Genomic DNA, 19,167 nt, shown 5'->3' on the forward strand with positions numbered 1-19,167 from the left:
CACTGCAAACTCCACCCTCCCAGCTCAAGCGATTCTCCTGCATTAGACTCCCGAGTAGCTGGAATTACAAGCATGCACCACCACATCTGTTTAATTTTTGTATTTTTAGTAGAGACAGGGTTTCACTATGTTGGCCAGGCTGGTCTTAAACTCCTGACCTCAAGTGATCTGCCCGTCTCAGCCTCCCAGGTGCTGGGATTACAGGCTTGAGCACTGCATCCAGGCTCATTTAATACTTTTTCAAAATTGTTTTAGCTATTTCAGCTTCTTTGCCTTTGACATAACTTTAATAATAATACTGTCTTAAAGTTATAGATTTTTCAAACAAGGTGGTGGCTCACACCTGTAATTCCAGCACTTTTGGAGGCCAAGGTGGGTGGATCGCCTGAGCTCAGGAGTTCAAGACCAGCCTGGACAACATGGTGAAACTTCATCTGTACGAAAAATACAAAAAAATTAGCTGGGCATGGTGGCATGCGCCTGTGGGTCCCAGCTACTCTGGAGGCTGAGGTGGGAGGATCATTTGAGCCTGGGAGGTGAAGATTGCAGTGAGCTGAGATCTCGACACTGCATTCCAACCTGGGTGACAGAGTGAAACCTCGTTTCAAAGCCAAAAAAAAAAAAATTAATTCCAAGTCATGGCACCGAAAAAAAAAAAAAAAAAAAAAGGGAATTCTCTTGTCTGTATCTGTCTGTATCTGGCGTGGTGGCTCATGCCTGTAATCTCAGCTACTAAGGAGGCTGAGGCTGGAGAATTTCTTGAACCCGAGACAGAGTTTGCAGTGAGCTGAGATCGTGCCACTGCACTCCAGCCTGGATGACAAGAGTGAGACTCTGTCTCAAAAAATAAAAATAAAGAAGAAGAAAAAAGAAAATAAATGTGCAATTGTCAAACCATCACCTCTATCTAGTGCCATAACATTTTCATCACCCTGAAAGGAAATCCTGTACCGATTACCTAGTCAGTCCTCAGCCTCTGGCCATCACCAGTCTGCTTTCTGTCTCTCTAGATTTATTATTACCTGTTCTGGACACTTCATATAAGTGGAATTGTATACTATGTGACCGTTTGTGTCTGGCTTCTTTAGCATAATGTTTCGAGACTTATACAAGTTGTAGTATGTATCAATACTTCATTCTTTCTTATGCCTGAATAATGTGCCATTGTGTTTACATGCCACAGTTTATTTAGCCATTCATCTATTAATGGAATTTGGATTGTCTCCACCTTTTGACTATTATAAACAGTGCTGCTGTCAACATGCATGTACAAGTACTTTTTGAGAACCTGTTTTCAGTTCTTTGGGGTATATACCTAAGAGGGAAATTACTAAGTCATATTCTATATTTAGTTCTATGTTTAGCTTACTGAGGAACTGCCAAACTGTTTTTCACAGCAGGTGTGCCATTTTACATTCCCACCAGCAATACAAGAGGAGTCAAATTTCTCCTTACCCTAACATTTGTTATTTTCCATTTTAAAAATTGTAGCTATCCGGTGGTGAAATGGTAGGTAGCTTACTGTGGCTTTATTTGGACTTCCCTAATGACTAATGACATTGAGCATCTTTTTTTTTTTGAGATGGAGTCTCATTCTGTCCTCCAAGCTGAAGTGCAGTGGCATGATCTTAGCCATTGCAACCTCTGCCTCCCGGGTTCAAGCAATTCTTCTGCCTCAGTCTCCGAAGTAGTGGGGACTACAGGCAGGCACCACCACACCTGGCTAAGTTTTGTATTTTTAGTATAGTTTCACCAAGTTGGCCAGGCTGGTGTTGAACTCCTGACCTCAGGTGATCCACCAGCTTTGGCCTCCCGAACTGCTGGGATTACAGGCATGAGCCACCGCACCCGTCTGACATTGAGGGTTTTTTCTTACATATTTATTGTCCATTTGAATATCTTGAATAGACATTGGGGAAATGTCTTTTCAAGTGCTTTGCTCATTTTTTGGGGGGTTGTCTTTTTTTGTTGAATCATACCCCATTCATTTTTAAAGGATATTTTCACTGGATGTAGGAATCTGACTTGATAGTTTTTGTCCACAGCACTTGAACAATTTTGTGCCACTTTCCTCTGGCCTCTGTAGCTTCTGATGAGAAACTGGCTTTCTAACTTGGTTGAACATGGGGGAAAGCCAACCAACCAAACAAAAAATTAAAAACAAAAAGAGAGAGAAATCTGCTTTTATTCAAATTGCTTTCCCCTCACTGCATTCAATATATATATATATATTTTTGAGACAGAGTCTCACTCCATCACCAGGTGCCAGGCTGGAGTGCAGTGGCGCAACCTCGGCTCACTGCAACCTCAGCCTCCCGGGTTCAAGCAATTCTCCTGCCTCAGCCTCCCGAGTAGCTGGGACTACAGGCGCATGCCACCATGCCCAGATAATATTTTTGTATGTTTAATAGAGAGGGGGTTTCACCATGTTGGCCAGGATGGTCTCGATCTCTTGACCTTGTGATCCGCCCGCCTCGGCCTCCCAAAGTGCTGGGATTACAGGCGCGAGCCACTGCATCCGGCCTGCATTCAATATTTTTTACTTGTCCTTAGCTTTTAGCAGTTTGACTTTGACGTGTGTCTTAGTTCATTTAGTGTTGCTGTAAAGGAATACCTGAGACTCGGTAATTTATAAATTTCAGTTTATTTGGGTTATGTTTCTGATGTCTGGAAGTTCAAGATTGGGCATCTGTATTTGGAGAGGGCCTCAGATTGCTCCCAGTCATAGTGGAAGGTGAAGAGAAGCTGGTTTGTGCAGAGATCAATGGCAAGAGAAGAAGAAAGAAAGAGGTTAGGTGCCATGTTCTTTTTAACCAGCCCTTGCGGGAACTAAGAGTGAAAACTCATTTGCCCCTGAGGGAGGGCTTTAATCTATTCATGAGGGACCCACCCTGATGACCCAGACACCTCCCATTTGGCCCCACCTGCAATACTGGGGATCAAATTTTAACCTAAGGTTCAGAGGGGACAAACATCCAAACCACTGCAGGGTGCCATGGCCTGAATTAGTTTGAGTTTATCCTGTTAGGAGTTCGTTCAGCCTCTTGAATCTGTCGGTTTATCCCTGTGCCAAATGTGGGGAGTTTTCAGCTGCTATTTCCTTTGGTACTTTCTTGTCTTGTTCTCTTCCTCTTCTTCCAGGAATTTGCTGACGCAAATGTTCGATCTTTTGTTGTAATCTCACAAGTCCCTGAGGCTCTGAGCTCATTTTTCCCCCAGTCTATTCTGTTTGTTTTTCAGATTGATGTTTTTTTTTTTTTTTTTTAAAACAGGGTCTCACTCTGTTGCACAGGCTGGAGTGTCCTGGCACGATCTCCACTCATTACAGCCTCTGCCTCCCAGGTTCAAGTGATTCTTGGGCCTCAGCCTCCCAAGTAGCTGGGATTACAGGTGTGTGCCACCATGCCCAGTTCATTATTATTATTATTTAAGATGGAGTTTTGCTCTTGTTCCAAGGCTAGAGTGCAATGGCATGATCTTGGCTCACTGCAACCTCCGCCTCCTGGGTTCAAGCGATTCTCCTGCTTCAGGCTCCAGAGTAGCTGGGATTATGGGCATTCGCCACCACGCCCAGCTAATTTTGTATTTTTAGTAGAGACAGGCCTGAATTAGGTCATGTTGGTCAGGTTGGTCTCAAACTCCTGACCTTGTGATCTGCCCGCCTTGGCCTCCCAAAGTGCTGGGATTACAGGTGTGAGCCACCGTTCCCTGCCTGCATTTTTAGTAGAGATGGAGTTTCACCATGTTGGCTAGGCTGGCCAACATGGTGAAACTTGAACTCCTGGCCTCAAGTCATCTGCTTGCTTCAGCCTCCCAAAGTGCTGGGGTTACAGGTGTGAGCCACTGCTCTTGGTCCAGACTGAGTACTTTCTACTGTTCCGTCTTTTAGTTCACTGATTCTTTCCTCAGGGGTAGCCTCATTACCACTCACTGAGTTTGGGTGAAAGTTCTGACTCTCTAGTTTCTTCTGATACCACCCCAACAGTAAAGGGGAGAGATGACTCCTAATAGACTTGCTGGTGGTGAACGTCTAGGCACCCCATTAAGTCTTTGCCGGAACAGGAGAGGACAAGTCACAGTTTGTTTTTGTGGCATTTGGCTGGAATAGAGCAAATATTGTCGAAACTTTTTCTGGTTTGCTAGACTGCCTCAGTCCTGATCCTCTGGCTGCGGAGAACAGGCTTTTGTTAGGGATTTTCTTGGCTGCTCCTATTGGCATTTCCGGTTGCTGCTTCTTCAGCTCCAAGTATGGGGTAATTGGCAAAAAGTGTCCACAGAAATCAGCATCGTGCCCTGCCTTTGTTTCTGGGGCTCCTAGCTGGTCCACCTCCTCTCCACATTTCGGTCTTCTTAGAGTTGTTTTATATGTGACGTCCAAGGAAGAGGAATGGGGAAGATCACATCTACTCACGCCTCCCTGATCCATTCTCTTATTCACTTGCTTACTTGGTTTTCCACTACATTTTCCTCTCTTGAAGTGTTTCGTTGTTGTTTGGAGGCAGAGTCTTGCTCTGCTGCCAGGCTGGAGTGCAGTGGCTGGATCTCGGCTCACCCTATCCTCCACCTCCCGGTTCAAGCGATGATCATGCTTCAGCCTCCCAAGTAGCTGGGATTATAGGCGTGAGCCACCGTGCCCGGCCTACATGTATTTTTATATTTTCAGTACCTACTCTGGCACATGATCTGTAAATGTTTTTAAAAAGGAAAATAGGCCGGACACAGTGGCTCACGCCTGTAATCCCAGCAATTTGGGAGGCTGAGATAGGCAGATCACCTGAGGTCAGGAGTTCAAGACCAGCCTGACCAACATAATAAAACCCTGTCTCTACTAAAAATACAAAAATTAGGGCTGGGCGCGGTGGCTCATGCCTGTAATCCCAGCACTTTGGGAGGCCAAGGCTGGTGGATCACCTGAGGTTGGGAGTTTGAGACCATCCTGACCAACATGGAGAAACCCCGTCTATACTGAAAATACAAAATTAGCCAGGTGTGGTGGCACATGCCTGTAATCCTGGCTACTCAGGAGGCTGAGGCAGGAGAATTGCTTGAACTCTGGAGGTGGAGGTTGCAGTGAGCCAAGATCATGCCACTGCACTCCAGCCTTTGTGAGAGAGCAAGGCTCTGTCTCCAGGGGAAAAAAAAAAACCACCACCAACAACAAAATTAGCCCGGGCTGGTGGTGTGCCCCTGAAGTCCCAGCTACTCGGGGGCCTGAGGCAGGAGAATCGCTTGAATTTGGGAAGCGGAAGTTGCAGTGAACCAAGTGAGCCCACTGCACTCCAGCCTGGGCGACAGAGCGAGACTCTGTCTCAAAAAAAAAAAAAAAGGAAAAATAGAACTGAATGAAGTGTATGAATCACTCTGCTTCCTCATCCACCTTTAGGAATGTAGTGCTGGAAAGAGGAGGATGCTTAATCCTGTCTTGGTGCTTTGACGAGATTCCTCGGGATGCTTTGATGTTGAGAAAGGTGGCTAGCTCCCTCCCAAAGCTCGTATTGTTCTTCCTGTGTTCTCTCTTACAAAAATTTACCAGCAGGTGGCAGAATAATTGATGAAAAGTACTGTTGTCCAAAACAGGAGGCTGATTTCCTCTGCGACGTAGAAAAATAAATTCTGCTACCTTGTAGTCACCCTGGGTAAGATGCCCAGATGTTGTTCTGAAGGTTAGATGCTTTTTGCTTTTCAGCTTTGGGCCACAGGTACCTGTCTAGTGAAAACAGCCAGAGTAAAAGGAAGAGAGGGGTCTGTTAGTTTCCTTGGTGTCATGACAACAGGACTCTTGTCTTTGTGAAATAAACGTCCAGCATTTAGTTACTCATCTTACTAATTTATTGGATTTAAACCCATTGAAAGGTGGAAACTGAATAAGTGGAAGACTTAAACAACGTTTAAATCTTGAATAACGTTTCCTAAACAACGTTTTAACATTGATACTTAAAAAGCAAAACAAGACAAGGCTCGGTGGTTTATGCCTGTAATCCCAGCACTTTGGGAGGCTGAGGTGGGAGGATTGCTTGAGCCCAGGAGTTTGGGACCAGCCTGGGCAATATAGTGAGGCCTAGTGTCTCCACCACCACACACACAAAATTAGCTGGGCGTGGTAGCCAGAACCTGTAGTCCCAGCTACTCATGAGGCTGAGGTAGGAGCTCACCACTGTGCTACAGTCTGGGCAACAAAGTGGGACCATGTCTCAAAACAACAACAAGAATCTCCCCAAACTTCATATCTTACCATCCATATTTTTTTCTGTCAGGCCCTGCTGATATACACACATCATTGATGTTTCAGTCTTTCAATTTTTAAATTCATTATCAAAAGTGTTTTTTGATGTATAAGAGGTGTTTGGCGGAGGTGGGCTTGCTTTTTTTTTTCCCCCTCTTTCTTTCTTTCTTTTTTTTTTTAAATTACCTCCAGTGATGGCTATACGCAGGTGGGGTTGCTTTTAAAATTTTCTGCTTGAGGCTGGGTACCGTGACTCACACCTGTAATCCCAGCACTTTGGGAGGCCAAGGCGAGTGAATCATGAGGTCAGGAATTTGAGACCAGCTTGGCCATCATGGTGAAACCCTGTAGCTACTAAAATTACAAAAATTAGCCAGGTGTGGTGGCACGTGCCTGTAATCCCAGCTGCTCAGGAGGCTGAGGCAGGAGAATCACTTGAACCCAAGAGGCAGAGGTTGTGGTGAGCTGAGATTGCGCCACTGCACTGTAGCCTGGGCACCAGAGCGAGACTCTGTCTCAAAAAAAGAAAAGAAAAGAGAAGAAAAAATTTCTGCTTGAACTCATGGGCACAGAATTAATCACTTGGGGTCATTTGACCAAAAAAGACCTGAGGGGAGGCTTTTGATTGTTTCATTTTTTTCTCAACCTTTTATTTTTTTAAACTTCAAGGTTACAAAAAAGCTGACAGTACAATATAGTGAATACAATTCACTAACATTTTTCTTTCTTTTTGTATTTTTGGTACAGACAGGGTTTCACCCTGTTGCCTAGACTGGTTTCAAACTCCTGAGCTCAAAACAATCCACCTGCCTCAGCCTCCCAAAGTGCTGGGATTACAAACTTGAGCCAGCGTACCCAGCCCGCATTTGCTTTCTTTTCTCGATCATAAAGTAATTTGCAATACATGAATGCATGCACCTCAATTTTCTCTCTCTTCACTACCTCTTTTTCCCCCCCATAATTTTTATTTATTTATTTTTTGAGATGGAGTTTTGGTATTGTTGCCCAGGCTGGAGTGAAATGGCTCGATCTCGGCTCACTGCAACCTCAGCCTTCTGAGGTCAAGCGATTCTCCTGCCTCAGCCTCCAAGTAGCTGAGATTACAGGCCAGTGCCACCACAGCTGGCTAATTTGTACTTTTAGTAGACACAGGGTTTCACTATGTTGGCCAGGCTGGTCTTGAACTACTCAGGTGATCCACGTGCCTCAGACTCCCAACGTGCTGAAAAATTGGATGAGCTTCTCTAAGTCTTCTGCTAGTGAGTTAAGTTCAGATCCTACTGAGCACCAGGTACCTGTAGGCTGAGTGATTCACCTGTCTATCATATTTGTTTTAACAGTTTGGTCTACATTCACACGACATGAAAAAAAAGGTAGAGTGGCCCAGGGTCTCCTGATGTGACTCACATGACGTCTTTTATATTCCTTAAGGAAATGTTCCGGCCGTTTTTGGCAAAGATGCAGCTGAGTCTCTACTTTTCTACTGATCACAGTTCAGGAAATCACTGCAATTACAAGGTGAGTTTCTTGTCTGTCTCTTCCTCTTCCCTCCGGACATTAGCCTCTGGTCTTGGGGACTGTAATCGTGTACGCGACGTTCCCTCGGCTCTGAGAGTCAGGCTGGAGAATTCTTTCACAATGTGAAAGAAGTACCAGGAAGTCCCAACATAGGAAAGGCCGAGTATTCAAGAACCTCAGGATCTAGGCAGTGAAAAATAATATGAAAAAGAATAAGTGGAAATAAACATTTAGTTAGAATCATATATATATTTTTTTCTTTGAGGCAGGGTCTGGCCCTATTATCAAGCTGGAGTGCAGTGGCGCCAAAACAGCTCACTGTTTTGCCTACCCGGCTTAAGTGATGGGGCCTCCTGAGTAGGTGGGACTACAGGCACAAGCCACCACACCTGGCTAATGTTTTTGTACTTTTGGTAGAGACAGGGTTTTGCCACATTACCCAGGCTGGTCTCGAATTCCTGGGCTCAAACAATCTGGCCACTTTGGACTCTCAAGATCTAGGGATTACAGGTATGAACCACGGCACCTGGTAGAATCATATAGTCTTAACGGGAGCGTAACAGTAGCTTCCCTGGTGGTCTAGTGGTTAGGATTCGGCGCTCTCACCGCCGCGGCCCGGGTTCGATTCCCGGTCAGGGAATGAATGCTATTTTTGTTCTGCTTTCTTTTAGGATCTTTTAAACAAACGTTATCTGTTAGTCAGTCTCCTCATCCCACTGAAATACAGAAAAATGTAGAAAAACACAGATAAAGAAATTGCTCACAATTCTGTCACCCAAAGGCCACTGTTAATGCCTAGGTTTTGAAACAAAGTGGAAGCATGCTATACATGCTATTTCATCACCAGCTATTTTTGTTTTTGTTGTTGGGACCGAGTTTCGCTCTTGTTGCCCAGGCTGGAGTGTAATGGCACAACCTTGGCTGCCTGCAGCCTCTGCCTCCCCGTTTCAAGCAATTCTCCTGCCTCAGCCTCCCAAGTGGCTGGGATTGGAGGCACGTGCTACCACGCCCTTCTAATTTTGTATTTTTAGTAGAGACGGGTTTTTACTGTGGTAGTCAGGCCAGTCTCAGACTCCTGACCTCAGGTGATCCACCCGCCTCTGCCTTCTAAAGTGCTGGGGTTACAGGCATGTGCCACCACGCTTGGCCAACACCAGCTATTTTTAAGGTTAATAATATATTTCTAAGAGTTTGCAGTGGAAATTATCCTTTAGTAACATATTTTCTTTCAATTTAGTTATTGAATTTTCCAAAAGATAATATTTTTACATGATTTAGGATTCAAATATGCAAAAGGGCGGAACTGATAAAGCTGACTTTCACCTTTACCATCTATTTTCCCTCTAATGAGGTAACCACTGTTGTTTCTTAATTATAATGTCAGAGATGTTTCATGCAAATGTAAGTACAAGCATATATAAATACGTGTATATAAACATTCTCTCCCCCTTGTACAAATGGAAGTAATCTATACACACTTTCTACGCTTTGCCTTTTCCATTTAACAGTTTATTTTAGAAATACTTACAGATTAAAGATGAAGAACTTCCTCATTCTTGCTTCTGGCACCTGGCATTCTTTGTATGAGTTTTACATAATTAGTTTAGCCAGCTTCTTTCTTACAGATATTTAGGTGATTTCTAGCCCTTTGCTTCTAGAAAAAAAAAAAAAAAATGCTGTCATGAATGGTCTTGTACATATGTAATTTTGAGCATGTGTGGAATAAATGCCCAGGAATTGGAATGCTGGTTCAAAAGGTATGTGCTTTAATTCGACCATTGGATTTCAGAGGCTCCCTTCAAGTGACGGTAGAAGAAACTAGAATTGACTTTTCTTAAACCTGTGAAACAAGATACTACTACAGAATTGTCAATAGGAGAAATTCTAGAGAGTTCCTTTTATTTTTTTCCTCCTGTACGTTTTTCCTGTAATCTGAATTTCTCTTAGTGTAGAAATAAACGGAAAGCCAAAAGCTGAATATGTAGTTCTTTTTTTTTTTTTTTCCTTGTCTAGACTGCTCAGCAGGAGACTATGTAGTTCTCATAAGCCAATGAAGCAGGTCGCTTCTCGGGTGCGTTGGTGGTATAGTGGTGAGCATAGCTGCCTTCCAAGCAGTTGACCCGGGTTCGATTCCCGGCCAACGCAGCGTTGCCTTCTTTTTTTCCTCCCCCACCTCTCCCATTTTTTGACTGAGTAGGCCTGGAAACTGAGCAAAGCGGAGAACAAAGGCTGAAATATATTTCAGGACACTTTTGTGTCTTGAGTCTTCTGCACCAGTATGGTCTCTCCCTCCCACAGCAAACATTCGTATTTTGGTAACTGCACGTGCGAGCCAAGGCCTTCTGATGGGTGCGGTCGCTGGCGTTTCATGAGTTAACTGTAACTGTTAAGTGTCTGAAATAGAGGCAGGTTGGGTTTGTTTTTCTGAATCTGAGGAGGTGGTTCTGATATACTGATGAGTCAAGATGAGGAAGTCAGCACAGGCGCCTGCAATGCCATAGAGAGTACACAGCGCGTCTTGTTCTTGTGAGGAAAGCAAGAAATTAGGACCGGGCTCTCATCCCCTCCCCAGCTCACTAGCTCCGTTTTTCTTCCGGTTCCACTATTCTGGGAAAAGAAACCTCAATTCCATGGCACAGCCTGCAGATGTAATTTGGAAAATGCTTCAAGCCTGCGGCTCGCAACCCTCGGCGAAGCGGCTTGTTTCTTTGGAGGAGCAAGAGGCGAGTGGCGAGGCGCGAGGCTACGTGGTCCCTGGTCCCAGGTTGCAGCTGACGCTTTCTGCCGTTTAGTCAGGACCTGGGCGTCCGCCGCTCGGCGGAGTGGGTGCTGCTACAACTGGCATTGAGGGATTGAGTCTAAGAACCCGATTCGGGTGTCGGAGCTTCGAGGCTGCAGAGTGCACAAGTTTGGAATTCTAATTGATGCGGACCTCACGGACTGGTCAGATAAAAGCAGCACGAAGCAGCCATTCCTATTTCAAGAGGCATTAAATGCAGGTGCAGTACGCCGCCTTGCCGGTGGCTCGCCGTGATCGTATAGTGGTTAGTACTCTGCGTTGTGGCCGCAGCAACCTCGGTTCGAATCCGAGTCACGGCATGTGATTATAATTTGCTTAGGTGGCCTTCTTTTGCTTTATTTTACTTTATTTTTAAATTAACACTTTTAACAAGCTTGCAATTCTGCCTTTGCTTACAGCATTCCCGCGGGAGTGCAGTCAGCCAATTCGGTAATAAGAGTAGCTCCAGGCCTACGTGGTGGCTCGCTCCTGTAATCCCAGCAGCTTTGGTAAATGGAGGCGGGAGAATCCCTGGAGCCCAGGAGTTTGCGACCAGCCTGAGAAACCTCCCCACACCCTTAGAAAAAAAAAAAATTAAGATGGTGGCGGGCCCTTTTGGTCCCAACTACTCAGAAAGGCTGAGGTGGGAGCATCGCTTGAGCCCGGGAAGTGGAGTCTGCAGTGAACTATGATCGTGCTACTGCCCTCCAGCCTGGGCAACACACTGGGACCCTGTCCCAAACAACAGTAGTTCCAATTGGCTCTCACTGCCGCTCGTCCACCAAGACGCTAAGCAGCCCAGGCCGGACGCTTCAGAGCGGTATCGAGGTCCACGGAGCTGGGACCACGGCCTTCACTTGAGCAGAGGAAAGAACCCTTCCCTGGTAACTCTGGAACTCAGTGCCTCTTCCAGGAGGGAGAACTAAAAAGCTTTGCAGAGAGGTCTTTGCGCATCTTATCTGAGTCTCCTCTGCAGTCGGTGAGGGGGTTCCCTCCATAGAAGGAATCTGCGGAAACACTGAGGTTTCAGGAAGGACTCATGATTCCCGACTCCTCTGCGAGCCTTCCTGGCTCTCTGCAGCCCATCGCTCTCTAAACCTTGGGTTCCTCCGTGGCGAAAAGCTATTATGAAAAGATTATTGCTGTGTCCACCAATCCTAGATCCTGCAACTTCTTCCATACAAAATAATATGCAAGTAGATCATACCCCCTGTCTATTAGAGGAAAATAGTTTCATATAGGAAGCGGCTCATAGCCGGTGCCCGGCTAGCTCAGTCGGTAGAGCATGAGACTCTTAATCTCAGGGTCGTGGGTTCGAGCCCCACGTTGGGCGTGGCATTTTTATTTGAACTTCTCATAGGAACTAGAACTTCTAAATCGCCACGGCGGCTACTGTCCTTTTAAACATTGGTAACTGATTCCAGAAATCGTCTCCATTCACCCCAAATTCATCAAGAAAAGAGGAATCTGGGGATCCCAGTGTCTGTAGTGACCAGGTTTTTCTAATCCACGACGGGTTTCTCAACTGGGCGAAGGCAGACAAGCCGAGCATCTCTGAGAGTCGGAAACCGCTCCGACACTGCTTCAGGGAGAACGGATAGGACGGATCCAGATGGAAATACTTGTTGTCTTGTTCCGGTTAAATGAGGTTTTGAAGGGCCTTCTTAGCGAGCTAACATGTTCTAGGCCAGGCGCTAAGGAGCACCTGTTTGCTTTTCAGGTTTTGAAGCCTTCGTCAGCCGCAAAGGTCAGGAAAAAGAGGACAGGACTATGGAAAAGAAGTTGAGGAGTTGGAGGAAGTTGAAGAGCAAAGAAAAGGAGGAGCAAAGACGAACGGGTAGGGCCGAGAGTGGGGAGGTAGGGAGTTTACAGCTGCAGTCTTGCTTGATACCGGCTGGCACTGCAGAGTGCTACGCCCACTACTTTGAATTAGCTATTGATCCACTGGAGAACATTGTTCTGTCCCCGAAAGCCTGGAGTTGTTTGCCTTACATTCGTTCCTGCTAAATTACCATTAACTGAAAAAACAATAAAAATAAATTACCTTTAACTGTTGGTTTGGCTAGCTTGGGTTAAGTTGGTTTGCCAGGTGGGTGGAAGCCAAGATTGGCACCATTCTAGAGATTTCCCCACTGGAATGTGGACATTCCTATTTTTTTTTTTTTTTTTTTTTTTTTTGAGACAGAGTTTCGCTGGAGTGCAATGGCGCGATCTCGGCTCACCGCAACCTCCGCCTCCTGGGTTCAGGCAATTCTCCTGCCTCAGCCTCCCGAGTAGCTGGGATTACAGGCACGTGCCACCACGCCCAGCTAATTTTTTGTATCTTTAGTAGAGATGGGGTTTCACCATGTTGACCAGAATGGTCTCGATCTCTTGACCTCGTGATCCACCCACCTCAGCCTCCCAAAGTGCTGGGATTACAGGCTTGAGCCACCGCGCCCGGCCTTTTTTTTTTTTTTTTTTTTTTTAAGAGACAGAGTCTCACTGTCACCTAGAGTGCAATGGTGCAATCTTGGCTCACTACAACCTCTGCCTCCCGGGTTTAAGCAATTCTCCTGCCTCAGCCTCCGAAGTAGCTGGGATTACAGGTGTGTGCCACCACACCCAGCTAATTTTTGTATTTTTAGTAGAGATGGGGTTTCACCATGTTGGCCAGGCTGGTCTTGAACTCCTTACCTCAGGAAATCTGTCCATCTTGGGCGCCCAGCTCACAGGCGTGAGCCACCGCGCCCGGCCTGGACATTCCTTTTTAACTCTTTGTACAGATCTTCCACTGCCTTTCCCTTAAGGACCATTTACCAGTACTTTTTATTTTTTAAGGGTGTAAATATGCTTTAGTCTCACTTACATATAGTCCATCAACCATCTCCAAAATGACCAAGACACACTAGGCCAGTTATTCTCAAAGTGTGGTCCCAGAACAAACATCTTCAGTATCACCTGGAAACATGGGACAAATGCAGACTATTGAGTGCCACCTTAGACTTCTTGAATCAGAAATCCTGAGGGTGGGCCCAACAATCTGTGACTTCACAAGCTCTCTAGGTAATTTGGAATATTCAAGTTTGGGACCACTGCATTCGGGCAGCCTCCTTCCCTACTAACCAGAGGATATCATGTTCTTGGATAGGAGACTCAACATCATAAAGACAGCACCTCTCCTTTACTTGCTGTCTGAATTTAACATGGTTTTCATAAAACTGTCAAAATAATTTTTCTTTTTTATTCAAACTAGACAATATGATTATAAAGTTCAAAAGGAAGCAAAACTATCCAGGGAATTATTATTTTTTATTTTTATTTATTTTTTAAAGATGGGGTTTCACCATGTTGGTCTAGCTGGCCTTGAACTCCTGACCTCAGGTGATCCGCCCGCCTTGGCCTCCGAAGTGCTTGGATTACAGGCATGAGCCACCACGCCCAACCTTATTATTACTATTTTAGAGACAGCATCTCGCTCTGTCACTCAAGCTGGAGTGCAGTGGCATGATCTTGGCTCACTGCAACCTCCACCTCCCTCTGGCTCAGCCAATCCTCCCATCTCAGCCTCCCAAGTAGCTGAGACTACAGATGCTTGCCATCATGCATGGCTAGATTTTTAAAAACTTTTTGTATAGATGAGTTCTCACTATATTGCCTAGGCTGGTCTCATACTCCTGGACTCAAGCGATCTGCCCACCTCAGCCTCCCAAAGTGTTGGGATTCCAGGCCTGAGCCACTGTGCCCAACCTAATAGTAAAGTTTCCTAAAGTTTTTATGTTGGAGAGGTTATTATACATCGTGAGAGGATAGGTTGGTACAAGTTCTATAGGGTGTCTTATGACAATATCTGTAAAAATTAAAAGACTTTTTTTTTTTGGAAGACTGAGTCTCAACTATGTTCCAGGCTGGAGTGCAGTGGCACGATCTTGGCTCCCTGTAACCTTTGCCTCCCCGGTTCAAGTCATTCACCCCCTCAGTCTCCCATGTAGTTGGGACTACACGTGCACACCACCATCCCCGGCTATTCTTTTTGTATTTTTAGTAGAGATGGGGTTTCACCATATTGGCCAGGCTGGTCTCAATCTCCTGACCTCAGGTGATCCACTCACTTCGGCCTCCCAAAGTGCTGGGATTACTGGTGTGAGCCACCACACCTCGTTAAAAAAAAAAAAAGACTTAAAAAAAGTTTTCTTTTACATTTTTGTCATGTTTCCCTCAAGCAGATTTTTTCTTTTTTTGACACTTTTGGTATAAGTACACTTTTTTTTTAACCTCAGCAACCCACATTTAGAAACTTTTCCTATAGCTATACCTCACGCATGAAATTGAGTATGTGTAAGATTATTCATGAAGCATTTTCCTATTAATAGAAAAACAGTGGAAACTCTCTAAACGTCCAATAGTTTGGAGGTAGTGACAGCAAAACCACACAATTAAATACAGTTCAGCTAGCCATAAAGAAAAACGAGGAAACCAGTGGTGGTACACTGTGCTAGATTGAAAAAACTAGTTGTTATATATTGCAGCTTCTTTCATCAAGAAATGGAGCCTATTTCTCCTCTGTTTGAATCTGGGATTGGCTGTGTGACTTGCTTTGGGAAAATGGTGCCTTCGAGAACCTGACAGAAGAGAGGCTTGCGCATGGGTGGGGATTATCTGCTTCTTCCTTCGTTTGAAACCCTGAGACCATAATCTCCAGCCAGCCTGCTGGAGAGATCACATGAAGTAAAGGGTTCATGCACCCCATCGTTCCAGCCAATCCAGCTGTACCCAGATGTGTGAGTGAGGCCATCCTAGACCATCCAACCCCAAATGAATCGCCTTGGACCTTCCAAGCCAACTCACGGAATCACTGAAAATAACAGATTACTGTTATTCTAAGTCAGAAAGCTTGGGATGATTTATGCAGCAAAAGTGTATCAAAAGGGTGATGGTAGTTGTGGGAAATAAACATATACCTTTAATTGTAGATGCACAAACATCTTTGGAATGATACCTCCAAAATAGAAATTACTATATTGAAAGAGCACTCTGAGTACCCAGCATGGTAGATGAAAATAGATCATGAAGTTTCAAAACAGCAGGAACAGGTAGAAGATTCTATAAACTTTTGGAAGGGAAAAGGGAGAACAGTTTAAGGCAAGTAACAAAGACTCAGAATGGCATCCTCTTCTCTGCAGTGTTGATGCCCCCCAGTTTATAACCATCAGGAACAAACCTATAGTCAAACCTGGATCATTGAAACAAAGGAGACGGCAAACTCTATGGGGAAACTGTGGGACAGTTCTGCCTTTGGGAATCTTGATATTTTAATCTAGAAAGTGGAGGAATGGTTGCAGCACTAAACACACAATTGGTAAAGAATCAACAGTCAATGCAAAACTAAGCCAAGCATGGTGGGCCATGCCTGTGATCCCTACTCAGGAGGCTGAGGCAGGAGGTTCACTTGAACCCAGGAAGCAGAGGTTTCAGTGAGCTGAGATGATGCCCCTGCACTGCAGCCTGGGTGACAGAGACTCCATCTCAAAAAAATAAATAAATAAAAGCAGAGAAACCAGGACTTAGAGCTGGTCCGGCGTGTTGGAGATGCACTAGGAAAGGTGACTATTCCGGCCCCTGAAGTCTCTAGCCAGAGCAGAGCCGAGATGCCCAATAGAGAAGGGATTCTTGTGGCTAGGTCAGGGCTCTCCCTCCTGGACGCTTTGTCACCCAGGCTGGAGTGCAGTGGCACAATCACATTCACTGCTGCCTCCAACTCCTGGGCTTAAATGATCCTCCTACCCCAGCCTCCTGAATAGCTGTGGCTATAGGCACATACCACTATGCCCTGCATATTAATTTTTTTTTAGAGATAGAAAAAGAATAAATAGTCACTATTAGTAGTTGGGAAAGGGGATGCTTAATCACATTATGGTTTGAACAGTGTTCTGTTTGTGCTCAAATATGATTGTGAAATAGTCTTTCTTTTATCTCGGTTAGAGAGTGACTTTGTTATCGATGTGAAATTTTTTAGTTTCAACTGGAGAACATCATGGCCTAGGTGTTTGTCAGACCAGCTCTAAGCTGAGAGTGGAGGACAAAGGTTACTTTTTTCTTTCTCAGAAGCGACTATGGAAAATACAAAACAACAAGGGCCAGGCACGGTGGCTCATGCCTATAATCCCAGCACTTGGCGAGGCTGAGGGGTGCGGATCACTTGATGTTAGGAGTTTGAAACCAGCTTGGCCAACATGACAAAACCCTGTCTCTACTAAAAATAAAAGAATTAGCTGGGTGTGGTGGCGTGTGCCTGTAATCCCAGCTACTCAGGAGCCTGAGGCAGGGGAATCGCTTGAACCTGGGAGGTGGAGGTTGCAGTGAGCCGAGATCACACCTCTGCACTCCAGCCTGGGCAACAGAATGAGGTGAGACTGTCTGAAAAAAAGGAGCAGTGTCTTTGAAAATTGAGAGAGAAATTATTTCAACCTAACTCTTTATATATGTATATAGTAAAATATCAATTAAGTGTATGGGTATAATAGACATTTTCAACATGCGGCGTCTCAAAAAATTTATTTCTAAGACAACAACTTTATAGAAGGTTTTGGAGGATATGCATCATCAAAAGGGAGAAGTGAGTGAAGAACGAACCCCCTGAGACCCATGACACGGGATCTAACAAAAGAGAGACATAATGGAAAGCCCAAGATGATACAGCAAACAGAAATAATATTATGACAGCTGTGGGATGAGCCTGAAGAGCGGGCCTTCGAGTGGAGTAGGTAGGAAAGCGCAGGAAAAAGTTTCTGAACAAGCATACAAGCAAGCGAACCAACCAAAACGATGTGTGTTTCTGTGTGTTGAGGGGAGATTCGCAGAACTGGGGAGAAATTGGATCATGTAATAAATATATGGACAACTAGCCAAATGGAAAAATAAGATTGTCGCCAGGGTAAATGCTGTACAAAAAAAATCACTTAATCACATTAAATAATGTGACTCATCTGTTAACAAAATTTAAAATGATGTTTGTAATTATATAAATGATATATTAAAATATATTGATGCAACATTCCTCATTACTGTAATATATAATACAATATATAACAATAATGTAGTGCATTAATAGAATTATTGATCTCTTCAAAATTATGATACAAATATGTTGGTGTATTAGATTTCTCTGGAGAAACGTACAGAGACAAAGAGACAAAGAGAAAAATATTTAAGTTTTTTCTTTTGAGATGGAGTCTCGCTCTGTCTCCCAGGCTGGAGTGCAGTCAGTGGCAGGATCTTGGCTCATTGCAACCTCTGCCTCCTGACTAGCTGAGACTACAAGCATGTGCCACCATGCACGGGCTAATTATTATTTTTTTTGTATTTTTAGTATAGATGGGGTTTCATCATGTTAGCCAGTATGGTATCGATCTCCTGATCTTGTGATATGCCCACCCAGGCCTCCCAGAGTGTTGTGATTACAGGCGTGAGCCACCATGCCTGGCCAGATTGATTGATTTTAAGGAGCTGGCTCACGTGATTGAGGAGGCTGACAAATCCAGAATCTGCAGAGTAGACCAGCAGGCTGAAGACTTGGGAAAAGCTGATGTTGTAGCTTGAGTCTGAAGGCAGTTTGGAGGCCAAATATCCTCTTCCATTTTTCTCTTATGATCTTCAACTGAATGGATGAGGCCCAGCCACATTATTGAGGGTACTTTGCCCTCAGTCTACTGATTGATTGACTGAGTGAAATGGAGTTATGCTCATGTTTCCTAGGCTGGAGTGCAATGGTGTAATCTCGGCTCACTGCAACCTCTGTTTCCTGGGTTCTAGCAATTCTTCTGCCTCAGCTTCCCAAGTAGCTGGGACTGTGGGTGCCTGCCACCATGCCCTGCTAAGTTTTGTATTTTTAGTAGAGATGGGGTTTCACCATGTTGGCCCAACTGGTCTTGAACTCCTGACTTTGTGATCCGTCCACTTTGACCTCCCAAACTGCTGGGATTACAGGCTTGAGCCACTGTACTCAGCCTGAGGTTAACATTTAAATCAGTAGACTGGGCCAGGCCTAAACTCTCCAGGGACAAGTTGTGATTATATGTTAGCAACCTGCCCTGTGTCTTCAGCAGCCTATGGTTAAGTTTGAGTTACAGCTGGTGAAAATAGCCCGGTTTGTCTGAGGTTTTTAATATAAAGTGATAAAGGGAGTAATTACTTTGTTATAAAAGTAATAAAGCCATACTTCTTGTAAGAAGAAGAAAATAGGGCCGGGCATGGTGGCTCACGCCTGTAATCCCAGCACTTTGGGAGGCCGAGGCGGGTGGATCACGAGGTCAAGAGATCGAGACCATCCTGGCCAACGAGGTGAAACCCCGTCTCTACTAAAAATACAAAAAATTCGCTGGGCATGGTCGCGCGTGCCTGTAATCCCAGCTACTCAGGAGGCTGAGGCAGGAGAATTGCCTGAACCCAGGAGGCGGAGGTTGCGGTGAGCCGAGATCGCGCCATTGCACTCCAGCCTGGGTAACAAGAGCGAAACTCCATCTCAAAAAAAAAAAAAAAAAAAGGAAGATAAGAACAGCCAGGTTAGTATTTTTTCTGCCTTTGGGAAATGGGAGCTTGAGTAGAGATGTGAGTTTTCTTACTTCACTTGCTTTTCTGTAATCCCTTGATATTCTCTTTTTCCTCCCAT

General features: G+C 44.8%; 1 long non-coding RNA gene and 4 other non-coding genes across 6 annotated transcripts in view; all 5 read left to right on the top strand.

The window, feature by feature from the left end:
• The window catches only part of LOC103788947 (uncharacterized), a 29,560-nt gene extending 12,005 nt beyond the window's left edge, over nucleotides 1-17,555 (top strand). For both annotated transcript variants that reach the window (XR_008477741.2, XR_013529304.1), the window contains exons 2-4: nucleotides 7,655-7,741; nucleotides 12,241-12,357; nucleotides 15,029-17,555. This is a non-coding gene — a long non-coding RNA (uncharacterized LOC103788947). The remainder of the gene's footprint in view (nucleotides 1-7,654; nucleotides 7,742-12,240; nucleotides 12,358-15,028) is intronic.
• TRNAE-CUC (transfer RNA glutamic acid (anticodon CUC)) lies at nucleotides 8,310-8,381 on the top strand. The gene has a single exon. It is a non-coding gene; the product is annotated as a tRNA-Glu (tRNA).
• Nucleotides 9,815-9,886, top strand: TRNAG-UCC (transfer RNA glycine (anticodon UCC)). The gene has a single exon. It is a non-coding gene; the product is annotated as a tRNA-Gly (tRNA).
• Nucleotides 10,769-10,840, top strand: TRNAH-GUG (transfer RNA histidin (anticodon GUG)). The gene has a single exon. It is a non-coding gene; the product is annotated as a tRNA-His (tRNA).
• On the top strand, nucleotides 11,781-11,853 carry TRNAK-CUU (transfer RNA lysine (anticodon CUU)). Its single transcript has one exon. It is a non-coding gene; the product is annotated as a tRNA-Lys (tRNA).
• Nucleotides 17,556-19,167: the final 1,612 nt, after the last annotated feature.

This window comes from Callithrix jacchus, chromosome 18 (assembly GCF_049354715.1).
Source record: "Callithrix jacchus isolate 240 chromosome 18, calJac240_pri, whole genome shotgun sequence".
Classification (NCBI taxonomy): domain Eukaryota; kingdom Metazoa; phylum Chordata; class Mammalia; order Primates; family Cebidae; genus Callithrix; species Callithrix jacchus.